We start from the raw sequence: 16,333 nt of genomic DNA, 5'->3' as shown, positions 1-16,333 counted from the left end.
ATGAGTAAAATACATAGATAGTGTACATGGCTTTATAATACGTGGTAGTGTGGTTATTAGAACATGGCCCTTTATCTGTCTGTTTCTTCTCAGTGTCGTATTGAGGAGAGGCAGGAGCAGTAGCATGGCCTGCCGGTCCAGATGAGGGAGCAGTGTGGGGAGTACGAGGGGCTGCTGGGTCAGACGATCGCCCCGGACATCGAGATCGCTGCCTACAGGTGAGACCTTTCACTGATGTGTTTCACTGACAGGGCCCCATGCACAACAAAAGATAACGTACAGTGTGATCATCAAGGCCTCTGTAGTAGTGAAAAAGATGGAGAGGTCCTGCATCATTTACTTATGGGCTTGTTCAGGAAGGAAACTGAAGTACCCAAAACACATGAAAAAGCACACTTGGAAAGACCATGACTAACCTTAATATAGTAGTTTTACAATGACAATAGCATCTTCAGATGACATGATGTTGACCTAATATTTTACATTTTCTTCACAATATTTGTGTAGCCCTACATTGTGAACGTGTGAGTAGTATGGGTGGCAGAATGTCACCTGGGAATCCCCATATCCATAAAATCCATATTAAGACATTCCTGAGGACAAAGGCCTGACATCCAAGGTCATCCGGGGTCACAGGAAACAGGCCCTACGACGTGTCCGTCTCTGTGTCCCTCTCTGTGTCCGTCTCTGTGTCTGTGTCCCTGTCTGTGTCTGTCTCTGTGTCCCTGTCTGTGTCCCTGTCTGTGTCCCTGTCTGTGTCCGTCTCTGTGTCCCTGTCTGTGTCCCTGTCTGTGTCCCTGTCTGTGTCCGTCTCTGTGTCCGTCTCTGTGTCTGTCTGTCTGTCTGTCTGCCTGCCTGCCTGCCTGCCTGCTCGCTCGCTCAACCATCTGGCATCCTGGTATGTAGAAGGATGCACTTTGCCCTTCCTGACCCCTACCTTTGGACAACCCTTCGCTCACCCCCCTGCTGCTCTGAACACATCCTCGTGGCACAGGAAGAGGCAGCCTTACACAATGCCTCATTAGAATGGACAGGGGGACCTCACACTGTTGGGACAATTGTTAAGCCACTTTATTATCCAGCCTGTTAATGTCAGCAGCCCTGTAACATAGTCAGCCTTACCAATGTAGCCTTCTTTAAATACTGGTCCCCCAACAGACTGTTCCAAAGACATACACACACACAGACTCAAGACGCACACACACACATTTTCATTAACACACACGCACACACAAAAATGTAGTCAAGGCGCAGGCAGACAGTCTGGGGGCCAAGTTGCCTAACTTTTTTACAGGGCTGTTTTGTCATCCATGATTAAAACCATGAATAAGAAATGAAAATCTGAGATGTTTTCTTCTCTCCGTGCTGCAGGACACTAGTGCCACCTGTAAAATGTATAGAGTCTAATGACACTAGTGCCACCTGTAAAATGTATAGAGTCTAATGACACTAGTGTCACCTGTAAAATGTATAGAGTCTAATGACACTAGTGTCACCTGTAAAATGTATAGAGTCTAATGACACTAGTGTCACCTGTAAAATGTATAGAGTCTAATGACACTAGTGTCACCTGTAAAATGTATAGAGTCTAATGACACTAGTGTCACCTGTAAAATGTATAGAGTCTAATGACACTAGTGTCACCTGTAAAATGTATAGAGTCTAATGACACTAGTGTCACCTGTAAAATGTATAGAGTCTAATGACACTAGTGTCACCTGTAAAATGTATAGAGTCTAATGACACTAGTGTCACCTGTAAAATGTATAGAGTCTAATGACACTAGTGTCACCTGTAAAATGTATAGAGTCTAATGACACTAGTGTCACCTGTAAAATGTATAGAGTCTAATGACACTAGTGTCACCTGTAAAATGTATAGAGTCTAATGACACCTGTTAAATGTACACCGAGCGGGCGGAGCTAGCATGTTGGAGTGAACGGCTGTGCATGAGAGGCTCCTACAACTTTTTTTGCGAAATAATCTAATTTAACCTACTTTATGGCACTTTTTACAACAAACGATTCTTTCTAATACAAGATTGTAACTTTTTATATGAAAATGCCGAGTAATAAGCGACCAAAGGACAATAAATCCACAGCGGAGGCCTACTCCCCACTAAACAACGAGACAGACATGGCGGGAGGCACATGCAACAACGTGACACTTACAGAACTTACCCAGGTTTTGGGGGAGCTACGTGTTGCTATAGCTGAGGATCTTAAGGCCACTATTGCTGAGCTGGACACCAAAATCGAGAGCATCATTCGAACGGTCGCTTCTCATGGCCAGAGTATTGTGGACCTTGAGAAAGCTTCTGAATTCAACGCTGGTAGGATCGACGAGTTAGAGAAGCTATGCACGTCATTGCAGGATAGTGTGCAGATGCTTTCTGTGAAAGTGGTGGATGCTATGTTAGCTAGCTGGCTATGACTTTCCAACACATCACTGGAACTCTTCCAAGTCGAGGTAAGCTTCTGGTTTTATTAATTTATTGCCACCGGTGTAACTTCTTACTGACTTAACACTGTAATGTTACTGCATGATTGTAGCAGGTTTACTAACACATTAGTTCTGTTAGCTATGTTGACTAGGACGTTACTTTAGCTAATATGGTGACAACGATGTAGGCTGTGTGTAGCGTTTATGACATGGTTTGTCTTTTTTTTTTGCCCGGTCACATGCAACTGATCTGCTGTGCATTGAAGTCCACAAACGAGGGGAAAAGTTGAGAGGAGGAGAGTGCATAGAGGCGAGAAGGAATACAACATGGTGTTTACATGTGATCAAGGGTGTATTAATTCCACACATTCTGTTGAAATACTTTTCTTAAACGGAAGCAACCGAAACAGGGATAAAAATACCTGAACCGTTGGACTAATGATAAGCTAGATGCAGGAATGTGTCACTGTCTGTCCATGTGTTACTGTCTGTCACCTCAAATTTGTCTCTCGACGCTTCAGTCTGGTTTTAGACCCCATCATAGCACTGAGATTGCACTTGTGAAGGTGGTAAATGACCTTTTAATGGCGTCAGACTGAGGCTCTGCATCTGTCCTCATGCTAATAGACCTTAGTGCTTCTTTTGATACCATCTATCACCACATTCTTTTGGAGAGATTGGAAACCCAAATTGGTCTACACGGACAAGTTCTGGCCTGGTTTAGATCTTATCTGTCGGAAAGATATCAGTTTGTCTCTGTGGATGGTTTGTCCTCTGACAAATCAACTGTAAACTTCGGTATTCCACAAGGCTCCGTTTCAGGACCACTATTGTTTTCACTATATATTTTACCTCTTGGTGATGTCATTCGGAAACATAATGTTAACTTTCACTGCTATGCGGATGACACACAGCTGTACATTTCGATGAAACATGGTGAAGCCCCAAAAGTGCCCTAACTGGAAGCCTGTGTTTCAGACATAAGGAAGTGGATGGCGGCAAAGGTTCTACTTTTAAACTCGGACAAAACAGAGATGCTTGTTCTAGGTCCCAAGAAACAGAGATATCTTCTGTTGGATCAGACAATTAATCAGTCATCTCAAATAAAACCGTGAAGGACATCTGCGTTACTCTGGACCCTGATCTCTCTTTTGATGAACATATCCAGACTGTTTCAAGGACAGCTTTTTTCCATCTACGTAACATTGCAAAAATCTGAAACTTTCTGTCCAACAATGATGCAGAAAAATTAATCCATGCTTTTGTCACTTCTAGGTTAGACTACTACAATGCTCTACTTTCCGGCTACCTGGATAAAGCACTAAATAAACTCAGTTAGTGCTAAACACGGCTGCTAGAATCGTGACTAGAACCAAAAAATGTGATCATATTACTCCAGTGCTCACCTCTCTACACTGGCTTCCTGTTAAGGCTAGGGCTGATTTCAAGGTTTTACTGCTAACCTAGAAAGCATTACATGGGCTTGCTCCTACGTATCTTATTGATTTGGTCCTACCGCACATACCTATACATACGGTCACAAGACGCAGGCCTCCTTACTGTCCTTAGAATTTCTAAGCAAACAGCTGGAGGCAGGGCTTTCCCCTATAGAGAGACAATTCCATAAAAATGGATGTCTATCCATGTGAGAGACAAAGACTCTGTCTCAATCTTTAAGTATTTATTGAAGACTCATCTCTTCAGTAGGTCTATGATTGAGTGTAGTCTGGCCCAGGAGTTTGAAGGCGAACGAAAAAGCACTGGAGCAACGAACCACCCTTCCTGTCTCTGCCTGGCCGGTTCCCCTTTCTCCACTGGGATTCTCTGCCTCTAACCCTATTACAGGGGCTGAGACACTGGCTTACTGGTGCTCAACCATGCTATCCCTGGGAGGGGTGTGTCACTTGAGTGGGTTGAGTCACTGACGGGATCTTCCTGTCCGGGTTGGCGCCCCCTCCTTGGGTTGTGCCGTGATCTTTGTGGGCTATACTCGGCCTTGTCTCAGGATGGTAAGTTGGTGGTTGAAGATATCCCTCTAGTGGTGTGGGGGGCTGTGCTTGGCAAAGTGGGTGGGGTTATATCCTGCCTGTTTGGCCCTGTCCGGGCGTATCGTCGGTCGGGGCCACAATATCTCCCGACCCCTCCTGTCTCACCCTCCAGTATTTATGCTGCTGTAGTTTGTGTCGGGGGGCTAGAGTCAGTCTGCTATATCTGGAGTATTTCTCCTGTCTTATCTGGTGTCCTGTGTGAATATAAGTATGCTCTCTCTTTTTCTCTCTCTCTCTCTCTCTCTCTCTCTCTCTTTCTGTCTTTCTTTCTTTCTCTCTCTCAGAGGACCTGAGCCCTAGGACCATGCCTCAGGACTACCTGGCATAATGACTCCTTTCTGTTCACAGTCCACCTGGCCGTGCTGCTGCTCCAGTTTCAACTGTTCTGCCTGCGGCTATGGAACCCTGACCTGTTCACCGGATGTGCTGCCTGTCCCGGACCTGCTGTTTTCAGCTCTCTAGAGACAGCAGGAGTGGTAGAGATACTCTGAATTATTGGCTATGAAAAGCCAACTGACATTTACTTCTGAGGTGCTGACCTGTTGCACCCTCGACATTTACTGTGATTATTATTATTTGACCCTGCTGGTCATCTATGAACATTTTAACATCTTGGCCATATTCTGTTATAATCTCCACCTGGCACAGCCAGAAGAGGACTGGCAACCCCTCATAGCCTGGTTCCTCTCTCGGTTTCTTCCTAGGTTCTGGCCTTTCTAGGGAATTTTTCCTAGCCACCATGCTTCTACACCTGCATTGCTTGCTGTTTGGGGTTTTCTGTACAACACTTTGTTGCATCAGTTGATGTAAGAAGGGCTTTATAATTAAATTGGATTGATTGATTGATATGCACCTATGTTGTCAACTTTCATTCATAGGCTAGGTTGTAGCAACCCCATGATGGATGTAGGGAAAATTTGAGTATCATGTAGTAGCCTAAACCTATCGATGTTACTTTGAACTGGGTGAATGGAATATGAATGACAGCCATATAATATGCTGTAATAGAAATAAGGCCATGCTCATGAAACAAATAAATAATAATCTTCTCTCATCATAAACAGCACTGACCGCCACTGGTTTCTATAGAGGCTAGACATGTTTCTATGGAGGCTAGACATGTTTCTATGTTTCTATGGAGGCTAGACATGTTTCTATGGAGGCTAGACATGTTTCTATGGAGGCTAGACATGTTTCTATAGAGGCTAGACATGTTTCAATAGAGGCTAGACATGTTTCTATGGAGGCTAGACATGTTTCAATAGAGGCTAGCCATGTTTCAATAGAGGCTAGACATGTTTCTATGGAGGCTATACATGTTTCAATAGAGGCTAGCCATGTTTCAATAGAGGCTAGCCATGTTTCAATAGAGGCTAGCCATGTTTCAATAGAGGCTAGCCATGTTTCTATGGAGGCTAGCCATGTCAGGTCTGAAGTGTAGAACACTGTACTGTGTATGTATTCAGCAGACCATCTTACAGTTGTCTTCCTTTTCCTCTTCCCATTCCTCTCTTCTATTCCCAGGAGTTTGGTGGAAGAGGAGAATGTGCTACCTGTGAGAGGAACCGATCCAGACCAGGCCAAACAACCGGCTTTCGGCGATTGATATCCCCCATATGGATTTGACGTGACGCCAAAACACAACAGACCCAAATCATCCATTAGAGATCCCATGAAGGTAACCTCCACACAACCATTTAAGCAGATGTAAACGTATCGTGACAGATTAACAACTTCTGGAGGGCGAGCCAGGCCATTGATAACAGGTCACTGGCAGGTGACCCCTGTCCTATTAGAAAGATGGAATTGTCTAACATTGGGGGAGTCTCTTCAGTGTCTGTGAAGAGACTTTGAAATGTCCCTAAGTGGTCTCTATCTGTTGTGGCTACAGTGTCTGGAGGTAACTCACTGATATGAGACACACACACACACACTCTCTAGACCACCTCAGTGTGTGGCTGCTCTGTAGAATCATTTACCTCCCAATGCCCATCACCCCTCACTCCAACACGAGCTCATTACACGCTGTTAACCCCTGACCTTTCACTGTTCACAAGTCGTTGGACAGCTCTTAATATCCAATAAGATAGCCTTAACTGGTCATGGCAGGTCACCTTTCATTTGCTTTACGGTTGTGGGTTTTACACAGAACTGGCAGTCACAAGTCAGTCACACCGTTCATGTATACTGGTATATTAGCTTTGCAAATGGTTGGTGAAGTTGACATTCTGCAGCTCCTATGTACCTGGTGGACTACAGCAGGGAGCTTGTGTGCAGTCCCTGACTTATTTTCTCATTCTCTGCCCATAACCTGGAGGAACTTAGTCAAGTTTAAACCATAACAATAAAAATAAATGTTGCTTGACATCACCTTCCTTTCTTTTTCACTCTCCGTGAACACAGTGTCAACAGTGTCTGTGGAATGTGAGTGTGTTCGGTGTGTGTCATTTCCCCCTCTTAAGTGCCTCTCCTCGCCATCATAACTACATTTAACAGAGCAAGAGTTATGCCCTGTGATCCTTGTCCCATTTGTCTTCATGCTTAACCTCACATGTGAACTTTCTTTGCTATTAATGGTATCGGAGGCTTGTTAGCTCGGCCATAAAGATAAAAAACGCAGCTAATAATGGATAAGATTAGCCACAGCCAGTGATCTCCTGTTGAATTTAAACACACACATGGTCACACATGAGATAGGGAGCCCTTTCCAAATCCCAATGGTTCATGTTGACATTGTTCATGTTATGCCATTACACTAAGTCCTGATCTCCTGCCCTATCATGCAATTCATATTAATCTCATGACCAAATACACACACTTGTAGTGTTGGGACTGGCTGGGTTATTTTAGGAACTGCTACTTGAGAGGAAAAGCAGGCATTTAGTTGGAGAGGAAGCTAACAGAAATTGACATCCACTCTCCTCAGTGCCCACCTATTGCACATGATATGACAACAGAGTCGGATTACTGACCCACCAACGCTGCTCTACCTCTGGTATGGATAAACAAATGGGATGGTTCTCTGCATGACACTCACACACACACACACACACAAGGAGAAGGTGTAGGAGAAGGCTGCAACGGCCAGGATGACTTGTTTAATTGTGTGGACGTGAAACATGGCGAGCAGGGAGGAAGCCGGCCCCAGGGTCTGAGGGGCCTTTATTTTCTCAAGACTGCAGTGCTCAATCATGTCCTCTGCCTCCGAGGACTGGACCTATAAGACTTATACCCTCCCAACAAGCCCCCTACCATCCCCGTGTGACAGCCAACCACCTATCTCCTCTACCACATGGGAATGCTAGGTCCTGATGGTTGACCTCTGAACCTTCTTTCTGTACATGTGTTGAAAAGGAGTGGAAGAAGAGAAACTCCGATGTCAGAATATGTGCTACAAGAGATGGACTGTAGGGCCTCTCCCTTTATTCTTCTCACAAATTCTGTCTTTTGAGGGAAAATGTTGGGAAGTAATTCTTACACAGTAGGAATATAATACACGCAAACACAAAATGTTTAACATTTTCCAAATACAAGACAGCTTGGCAAGATTTTTATTAATTCCATTCTTATTCCAATCAAATTGGCTTCAGCAGGGTACACTAAGAACAAGCGTTTATTAGCTCTACCAGACCAGAGTCACTGATGACTTTCACAGGGGACAATGTTATTTTGATTCAGCAGAAATTCTCTTTAGTGGACTGGGTCAATCTGGTCACTTTAGGGGTCATTTTCTGTCTCAATGATTTAATTTCTGTAGTACCAAATGTATTATTAATTATCACTATGCTGGTGTATTATTTCTAACTTCAATGCAAATCGTTATCTGTCTTTTGAATTTAGCAGAGCTTGCATAAATAATATAACCCAACATAGCAGGAGTAAAAGAAACTCCTGAAACTAGATCCCCTACATACTGGTCTGGAACTAGATCCCCTACATACTGGTCTGGAACTAGATCCCCTACATACTGGTCTGAAACTAGATTCCCCACATACTGGTCTTGACGAGAAGAAGAAAAACTGTCGGGGGAGAATCTCTTCTGCATTGTTCAACCAATCCAGTAAATGTGTAGGAGGAGTTAATATGAAGTGTGGCCTTGTTAACAGTTCAGTGCTATTCCGAATCCTTGCGATCTCCCTACCCTAACCTTACCTATCCCTACATGAACCCTTTTCTTAACCACTTAACATTTTAATTTCAATGGGGTATGGATGTCCCAATGATCCCAGATAGCATGGACATGGATTTTTCTGCTTTTTCTGTTCACACACACATTTTTAACAAAGAATCCTTGGCATTTTTATTCTTGAATTGAGTTGGAATTCTGTTGGTTTAGAATGTTACTTTTGTACACAAACTCAATTTCATGTTCATTCATGTTGAGCTGCTAATCCTATGTTGTTGTTTTTAGCATTCCCTAGCTATGCAGCTTAGCATGTTAGCGGTTTAGCAATGCTATTTTCTTTGGTAAACAGAGTTCATTGTATCTCACTGGTCATGTACTGCCTGTTATATTGTACTGCCTGTTATGTATGTTGTACTGCCTGCTCTTTATGGAAACTTCTGCCTTCTTGAAAACCAACAGGTAACTGCTCAATAGCAAGCAGTAGTATTCCCACGTTCTAGCTACCTAGCTTTTGTTGTGGGCTAGTTTGTAGCAGGTGTTATCGAAGATGTTGTTGCTAACTTGTTAGCTGCTGCCTTTTCAATAATAACTTTACACAAGAAGTTCAATTTCAAATGAAAATAATCTGGTTAGTGGAACTGTGTTTTTTATTGCAGCATGCTTGTTGTTGTTAGCCATCTCTTTGAAAATAACTTGTGTGTGACAGCATTTTGGCATCATGAAGTCTTATTAGAATCTGTTCATATACATCCCCAGGAAGAATATGCCCCTTTTAAAAGTGGCATTTTCTGACATTGACCATGTAGATATGTTCATTTTCACATTTTCATAAATTCTTAGAAAGTTTGGGAATTATGTATACTACGGCTTTTGTGACAATTCTATAGCAATATAGCAGCCGTGCATTTGGACAATTAATAGACACTGCAGGAAATAAAACCAAATAACCAAAAAGGTGTTAACAAATCAAAAAATATTTTAAATTCTTCAAAGTAGCCACCCTTTGCCTTAACAGCTTTGCACACTCTTGGCATTCTCTCAACCAGCTTCACCTGGAATGCTTTTCCAACAGTCTTTAAGGAGTTCCCACACGCTGAGCACATGTTGGTGGCTTTTCCTTCACTCTGCGGTCCAACTCATCCCAAACCATCTCAATTTGGTTGATGCCAGGTCATCTGATGCAGCATTCCATCACTCTCCTTCTTTGTCAAATAGCCCTTATACAGCCTGGAGGTGTGTTGGGCATGGTCCTGTTGAAAAACAAATGATAGTCCCACTAAGCACAAACCAGATGGGATGGCGTATTGCTGCAGAATGCTGTTGTAGCCATGCCGAGACAGCCTATAGGGAGGCGTTCAGAGACCAGGCCGTGTGGTGCCAGGACAACAACCTCTCCCTCAACGTGATCAAGACGAAGGAGATGATTGTGGACTACAGGAAAAAGAGGGCCGTGCGCGCCCCAATTGTCATCGACGGGGCTGCAGTGGAGCAGGTTGAGAGCTTCAAGTTCCTTGGTGTCCACATCACCAACAAATTAACATGGTCCAAGCACACCTAGACAGTCATGAAGAGGGCATGACAAAACCTATTCCCCCTCAGGAGACTGAAAAGATTTGGCATTGGTCCTCAGATCCTCAAAAGGTTCTACAGCTGCACCATCGAGAGCATCCTGACTGGTTGCATCACTGTCTGGTATGGCAACTGCTCGGTCTCGGACCGCTAACCGGTGCCCCCACACATTGACTCTGTATCGGTACCTCCCTGTATATAGTCTTGCTATTGTTATTTCACTGCTACTCTTTAATTACTTGCTAATTTGATCTGTTATTCTTATCCGTTAATCTAACTGTATTGTTTGTTTGGGGCTCGTGATTTGATTTGAGTAGCATATTTCAGTAGTGCTCAAAGCATGCCATTCCATGAGCACAGTATTTATTTTTCAACTCAAATCAGTGAGCTCAATCTGTCCTCTATGACAACAAAATCATAAACAACAGAGTAGGGCTGGCTAATAAGTTCTTAATTTTGCAGTCATTCTCAGGGTTAAACAATTTGGCTAATCTATATTTCCAAGTTCTATTCTTGAAGATCAAGGGGCATAACATTTATTGGAATTACTGGAATTCGGTTTTTAATGTAAAGATATAATTTAATCCTATTATTATAAGTAGTAGAAAGCGATGGGTTAGAAGAAGCCTATATCACCAACCAGTAAAATGTAACATTCATATATGGCCAGTCATGTAAACTTTAAGATTGATTTATCCTGTAATAGATGTCGTTCAATTGATAACATACATTTTTGTCTTCTTCTAATGCCTCTTAAGGGGAAAGTAATTTAAAAGTAACGGAATGTAATCAAATTACGTTACTGAGTTTGGGTAATCCAAAAGTTACGTTACTGATTCCAATTTTGGAGCGGTAACTACGTAGTAACTGTAACGGAATACAATTAGTAATGAACCTACCCTGGTACTGTCACGCCATGGTCATAGAAAGGCTTTTATTCTCTACATTTACATTTCATTTACATTTACATTTACATTTAAGTCATTTAGCAGACGCTCTTATCCAGAGCGACTTACAAATTGGTGCTTTCACCTTATGACATCCAGTGGAACAGCCACTTTACAATAGTGCATCTAGGTCTTTTAAGGGGGGGTGAGAAGGATTACTTTATCCTATCCTAGGTATTCCTTAAAGAGGTGGGGTTTCAGGTGTCTCCGGAAGGTGGTGATTGACTCCGCTGTCCTGGCGTCGTGAGGGAGTTTGTTCCACCATTGGGGGCCAGAGCAGCGAACAGTTTTGACTGGGCTGAGCGGGAACTGTACTTCCTCAGTGGTAGGGAGGCGAGCAGGCCAGAGGTGGATGAACGCAGTGCCCTTGTTTGGGTGTAGGGCCTGATCAGAGCCTGGAGGTACTGAGGTGCCGTTCCCCTCACAGCTCCGTAGGCAAGCACCATGGTCTTGTAGCGGATGCGAGCTTCAACTGGAAGCCAGTGGAGAGAGCGGAGGAGCGGGGTGACGTGAGAGAACTTGGGAAGGTTGAACACCAGACGGGCTGCGGCGTTCTGGATGAGTTGTAGGGGTTTAATGGCACAGGCAGGGAGCCCAGCCAACAGCGAGTTGCAGTAATCCAGACGGGAGATGACAAGTGCCTGGATTAGGACCTGCGCCGCTTCCTGTGTGAGGCAGGGTCGTACTCTGCGGATGTTGTAGAGCATGAACCTACAGGAACGGGCCACCGCCTTGATGTTATTAGAGAACGACAGGGTGTTGTCCAGGATCACGCCAAGGTTCTTAGCGCTCTGGGACGAGGACACAGTGGAGTTGTCAACCGTGATGGCGAGATCATGGAACGGGCAGGCCTTCCCCGGGAGGAAGAGCAGCTCCGTCTTGCCGAGGTTCAGCTTGAGGTGATGATCCGTCATCCACACTGATATGTCTGCCAGACATGCAGATATGCGATTCGCCACCTGGTCGTCAGAAGGGGGAAAGGAGAAGATTAAGTGTGTGTCGTCTGCATAGCAGTGATAGGAGAGACCATGTGAGGTTATGACAGAGCCAAGTGACTTGGTGTATAGCGAGAATAGGAGAGGGCCTAGAACAGAGCCCTGGGGGACACCAGTGGTGAGAGCACGTGGTGAGGAGACGGATTCTCGCCACGCCACCTGGTAGGAGCGACCTGTCAGGTAGGACGCAATCCAAGCGTGGGCCGCGCCGGAGATGCCCAACTCGGAGAGGGTGGAGAGGAGGATCTGATGGTTCACAGTATCGAAGGCAGCCGATAGGTCTAGAAGGATGAGAGCAGAGGAGAGAGAGTTAGCTTTAGCAGTGCGGAGCGCCTCCGTGATACAGAGAAGAGCAGTCTCAGTTGAATGACTAGTCTTGAAACCTGACTGATTTGGATCAAGAAGGTCATTCTGAGAGAGATAGCGGGAGAGCTGGCCAAGGACGGCACGTTCAAGAGTTTTGGAGAGAAAAGAAAGAAGGGATACTGGTCTGTAGTTGTTGACATCGGAGGGATCGAGTGTAGGTTTTTTCAGAAGGGGTGCAACTCTCGCTCTCTTGAAGACGGGAGGGACGTAGCCAGCGGTCAGGGATGAGTTGATGAGCGAGGTGAGGTAAGGGAGAAGGTCACCGGAGATGGTCTGGAGAAGAGAGGAGGGGATAGGGTCAAGCGGGCAAGACGCGAGATGTCATCTGGAGAGAGAGGGGAGAAAGAGGTCAGAGCACAGGGTAGGGCAGTGTGAGCAGAACCAGCGGTGTCGTTTGACTTAGCAAACGAGGATCGGATGTCGTCGACCTTCTTTTCAAAATGGTTGACGAAGTCATCTGCAGAGAGGGAGGAGGGGGGAGGATTCAAGAGGGAGGAGAAGGTGGCAAAGAGCTTCCTAGGGTTAGAGGCAGATGCTTGGAATTTAGAGTGGTAGAAAGTGGCTTTAGCAGCAGAGACAGAGGAGGAAAATGTAGAGAGGAGGGAGTGAAAGGATGCCAGGTCCGCAGGGAGGCGAGTTTTCCTCCATTTCCGCTCGGCTGCCCGGAGCCCTGTTCTGTGAGCTCGCAATGAGTCGTCGAGCCACGGAGCGGGAGGGGAGGACTGAGCCGGCCTGGAGGATAGGGGACATAGAGAGTCAAAGGATGCAGAAAGGGAGGAGAGGAGGGTTGAGGAGGCAGAATCAGGAGATAGGTTGGAGAAGGTTTGAGCAGAGGGAAGAGATGATAGGATGGAAGAGGAGAGAGTAGCGGGGGAGAGAGAGCGAAGGTTGGGACGGCGCGATACCATCCGAGTAGGGGCAGTGTGGGAAGTGTTGGATGAGAGCGAGAGGGAAAAGGATACAAGGTAGTGGTCGGAGACTTGGAGGGGAGTTGCAATGAGGTTAGTGGAGGAACAGCATCTAGTAAAGATGAGGTCGAGCGTATTGCCTGCCTTGTGAGTAGGGGGAAGGTGAGAGGGTGAGGTCAAAAGAGGAGAGGAGTGGAAAGAAGGAGGCAGAGAGGAATGAGTCAAAGGTAGACGTGGGGAGGTTAAAGTCGCCCAGAACTGTGAGAGGTGAGCCGTCCTCAGGAAAGGAGCTTATCAAGGCATCAAGCTCATTGATGAACTCTCTGAGGGAACCTGGAGGGCGATAAATGATAAGGATGTTAAGCTTGAAAGGGCTGGTAACTGTGACAGCATGGAATTCAAAGGAGGCGATAGACAGATGGGTAAGGGGAGAAAGAGAGAATGACCACTTGGGAGAGATGAGGATCCCGGTGCCACCACCCCGCTGACCAGAAGCTCTCGGGGTGTGCGAGAGCACGTGGGCGGACGAAGAGAGAGCAGTAGGAGTAGCGGTGTTGTCTGTGGTGATCCATGTTTCCGTCAGAGCCAAGAAGTCGAGGGACTGGAGGGAGGCATAGGCTGAGATGAACTCTGCCTTGTTGGCCGCAGATCGGCAGTTCCAGAGGCTACCGGAGACCTGGAACTCCACGTGGGTCGTGCGCGCTGGGACCACCAGATTAGGGTGGCCGCGGCCATGCGGTGTGGAGCGTTTGTATGGTCTGTGCAGAGAGGAGAGAACAGGGATAGACAGACACATAGTTGACAGGCTAGAGAAGAGGCTACGCTAATGCAGAGGAGATTGGAATGGCAAGTGGACTACACGTCTCGAATGTTCAGAAAGTTAAGCTTACGTAGCAAGAATCTAATTGACTAAAATGATTAAAATGATACACTACTGCTGAGGTAGGCTAGCTGCGTTGTTGACACTACCCTAATCAAGTCGTTCCGTTGAGTGTGAAGTTTCTACAATGCTGCTTTTCGGGGGCTAGCTGGCTAGCTAGCAGTGTTGGTTACGTTACGTTGCGTTAGGAGAACGACAATAGCTGGCTAGCTAACCTAGAAAATCGCTCTAGACTACACAATTATCTTTGAAACAAAGACGGCTATGTAGCTAGCTATGTAGCTAGCTACGATCAAACAAATCACACCGTTGGGACTGTAATGAAATGAAATGAAAATATGATACTACCTGTGGAGCGAAGCGGAATGCGACCGGAATGCGAAAGTTCTATTCAGTAGACGTTGGCTGGCTATTGGCTAGCTAGGAGTGTCTCCTACGTTAAGGACGACAAAATAGCTGGCTAGCTAACCTCGGTAAATTAAGATAATCACTCTAAGACTACACACTCTAACTACACAATTATCTTGGATACGAAGACAGCAAAGACAACTATGTAGCTAGCTAACACTACACTAATCAAGTCGTTCAGTTGAGTGTGATAGTTACTACAGTGCTACGGTAGACGGTGAACGTGTTGGGCAGATAGGAGACGACGAAATACGATAATTACGCAATTATCTTTGATACAACGACGACTATGTAGCTAGCTAAGAAGAAATTGCTAAGATTAGACAAATCAGACCGTTGTACTATAATGAAATGTAATGAAAAAGTTATACAACCTGCAGACCGAAGCGCGGTTAGGCCAGGGTGTAACTAGGGTGGACATTCTAGTTTCTTTATTTCTATGTTTTCTATTTCTTTGTGTTTGGCCAGGTGTGGTTCTCAATCAGAGGCAGCTGTCTATCGTTGTCTCTGATTGAGAATCATACTTAGGCAGCTTTTTCCCACCTGTGTTTTGTGGATAGTTGTTTTCTGTTTTGTGTCTGCACCAGACAGAACTGTTTTGTTTTGATCCACTTTGTTATTTTGTGTCAGTGTTCAGTTTGAATAAATTATCATGAACACGTACCACGCTGCGCTTTGGTCCTCTTCTTCAGACGAGCGTTACACGTTGGGACTTAATGAATATGATGTCAGTTCAGTTGGGGTCTGAGACATGATTACTGATGATAGGACGACATAAACTGTATCTTGGAAAATCTACACATTCTAGTTATCAGATTCACTTGGAATTGTTGTGCAATTTAAATGTTGAAATATGAAACTATTTGTGAAAAGATTAAATGTAATTTTTAGCTTCTTAATAATGAGAGAACGGTTTGTCAGAAGAACACCACTCTGCTCACTCAGAGGCCCCGCCCAAGTGAACAAACATGGGTTGTAAAACCATGAAACATGCTCTTCTTTCACCACTATATAAACCCGTTGACGAAAATGTAACTTCCTGTTCCGAGGACGTTAGGATGACGGTCCTACATTAAAAGGGCTCAGGTAATAACCTAACGTAATTAGCATCGAATTTCAGCGTGAAGATAGCGGTCAACACGCCGAAAGGATGAATTTTGACTATACCAGCCAGAATATAGCATGAGCTTAAAAGTATGGCAAATTGGTATGAACTTTGAAGTCTTATTCACTAAATAAGTGAAACCCTCTCCACCCGCTAAACGTGGGCTAGGAGAGGACGGAGAGAGTATCCATTCTACCACGCCCAAGTTCACCACTAGACATTCTTCAGAGGACTAGAGATCCATGCTCCTATCTACGACCAATCTACCAAAGCGCAGCTCAGAGTAAATAATTATTGCATTTTCCTTTTTCAAATGGGCGGTTATTTAGAATACATAAGATACTGTATTTACGATAGCATAGCTGCCTACGTCTCGATAGAGACACAAAACCTTTTTGCTCATCAGTCTTCCCGCTCTTTCACTAAAACCCAACCCCCCTTCTTTGTGTAACTAGCTGTCATATCTGTTCCGTCTGCAAAGGACGTTTTCCTTTATGACATAATTTGTAATCAATGCATGATCCATTCTGTGTAGATGT

At 44.9% G+C, this 16,333-nt stretch overlaps 1 long non-coding RNA gene across 1 annotated transcript in view; it reads left to right on the top strand.

Annotated features, from left to right (window-relative positions):
• LOC135572211 (uncharacterized) overlaps positions 1-5,499 on the top strand; it is an 8,596-nt gene extending 3,097 nt beyond the window's left edge. The window contains exons 3-4 of the long non-coding RNA XR_010464129.1: positions 94-218; positions 4,839-5,499. This is a non-coding gene — a long non-coding RNA (uncharacterized LOC135572211). The remainder of the gene's footprint in view (positions 1-93; positions 219-4,838) is intronic.
• The last annotated feature ends 10,834 nt before the right edge of the window (positions 5,500-16,333 follow it).

Source organism: Oncorhynchus nerka, linkage group LG6, assembly GCF_034236695.1.
Source record: "Oncorhynchus nerka isolate Pitt River linkage group LG6, Oner_Uvic_2.0, whole genome shotgun sequence".
Taxonomy (NCBI): domain Eukaryota; kingdom Metazoa; phylum Chordata; class Actinopteri; order Salmoniformes; family Salmonidae; genus Oncorhynchus; species Oncorhynchus nerka.
The sequence above is the reverse complement of the archived record's forward strand: the minus strand, read 5'-3'. Positions and strand labels throughout refer to the sequence as shown.